Source organism: Fundulus heteroclitus, chromosome 24 (assembly GCF_011125445.2).
Source record: "Fundulus heteroclitus isolate FHET01 chromosome 24, MU-UCD_Fhet_4.1, whole genome shotgun sequence".
Classification (NCBI taxonomy): Eukaryota; Metazoa; Chordata; class Actinopteri; order Cyprinodontiformes; family Fundulidae; genus Fundulus; species Fundulus heteroclitus.
This window is the reverse complement of record NC_046384.1, coordinates 10,448,758-10,451,013: the sequence shown is the minus strand read 5'-3', so window position 1 is coordinate 10,451,013 and position 2,256 is coordinate 10,448,758.

The following is a 2,256-nucleotide window of genomic DNA, read 5'->3' as shown; positions in this document are numbered from 1 at the left end:
TCAAGCAGGGCAAGTTGGAATAAAGCTTCATTGAAACAAGAGTTTCACTAAAAAAAACAAAAAAATATAAAACCAAGACATGGTTGCCCAAATACTGTTTTTGTCATTACTGAATGTAAAAACATGTGATAACAAATGAAGAACAGCCCGCACCTGTGAGTCGCAGGGAATGGGTATAACTAATAAACACAAACGAGAAAAAATATAAAATAAAAAGAGCCCCACCAAACACAAACGTGAAAATAAAACAGGATCTCAAACGTTTTAAATGTAGACATATTCTTCCCAAGATAATTAAAATTGAAAATAAAATGGTCCCTAACATTGAGCCTAGGTCTCCTTTAAATATTTTTTTATAAAACTGGACAGTCGTGCACATCTTCCTTGCCCATCAGTGCTCACTGGACAGAAGGAGCGTTAACACAAAGGTAGACGATTTCTTTATTTAAGCATATTCTCACAGAGGTATTAAATATTTCTGGATGTTTTAAGACTTTAACTAGAAAGAGAACGCATATACTCAACAAATTACTCTTTTTCTGCTACCAGAAGTCAGAAACAGCGCTGTCTACTGTTTAAAACAAGACACTGTGTGCAGGAATAAAAGCCAGCAGGGTTCATCACAGCTGAACTCTTTAAAAAAAACACACACAACTGCTACAACAAGGTACAACTGAGGCTTACGTTGGTTAGATGTAGACACACAGAGCTCCTTGTTTGAAACATTAATGTGGTTGTTCCCCTCAGCTGTTATGGTACAACGACCCAGCGTAAAGCCTGATAGATTTTCACTCATGATGTTATTGTGAGTGAGACTTTCTTCAAATTGGGAAATCTTGACAAGAGTAAAAGCTTTGATGTGATAATTATATTAATTTAAAGCAGTAATCTGGAGTTTGCTGAAGTATGCTTTGGTTGTTATTTACCCAATTGAGCATGGATGCTTTGTGTGCAGAACCATAAGAGCATTTAGATAAATCTAGGGCTGGACGATATGGCCAAAACTTATGTCACGATATATTTCTTAATTTCTGTCGATACAATATAAGTATGATATTGATATAAACAAAGTAAAAGCCTCAGAAAGACTGCAAAGAATGCCCACAACAGATGCCCGTACAAACGCATGACAATTATCTTGCCATATATATAAAACTATTTCAATATAACATTTTAGAAATATTTGCTTTAAAAAAACATAAAATTACATTAAAAACCAGAACATCTATGAGTGAATGCTATGATCATAGACTAAATAAGACTTTGAGTATAAGAAACAGGCAAATGCAAATTTTAAATATGACTTAGGATTTATAAAGAGAAACGAAAGAAGAAAGCTAAAAAACAATGTCAATGGCTTTTGAAAATAAATTAAGAAAATAACTGCAAAGCATCACTCCCAACTACTATTGATGGCATCAGTGATATTAAAGAGATTACTAACTTATGGCAGGAGCACTACACTGAGCTGTTTAATTGTGTAAAAAGTCGTGCTTTTGTAGAGGGGGACATATATAGTTGCTACCTAATTCAATGCTATCCATTATACTATTATCCATTATTAAGGACATAGCTGGTAAGATTAGTTCTCTGGAGAATTACCGACCCATAGCACTAGCTAGTCTGTCAAATGTCCTAGAAAGGATTTTACTGAATAGGTTGGAGGAATTTGTCCTGACCTCTGACAACTAATCTGGTTTTAAACCTAAACACGGCACAGACATGTGCATTTTTATGTTAAGAGATCATAGATTTGTATAACAGGCACAACACTACAATATTATTATGTTTTATTGATGCCTCGAAAGCATTTGACCATGTGAATCATCAACAGCTGTTTCACATAAATAACAGAGGAGTACCAAAATATTTAATTAGAATTCCTGTTTATTGGTACGGGCATCAGGTAATGTATGTAAAATGGGGTAATACTGTTTCTGATGCATTTAATGTTGGCACCAGAGTCAGACAGGGAGATTAACTCTTTAATATATATGGATGAACTATCAAAGCTTTTAAATAGTTGTAAAACAGGCCGTCTAGTTGGTGACTACATAATCAACCATCTGATGTACGCGGATGACTTGGTTGGTATGTCCATACAGAGCTGGCCTTCAACAACTATTAAGGGTGTGCTCTCAACATTTTTATGACTTTGACATAAAGTATAATGCCAAAGGAGCAACATTCAGATTTTTAGAAGTAAACCAGATAAGCATTTAATAACCCCTGTCTGGTGCTGTCCTCAACATATGT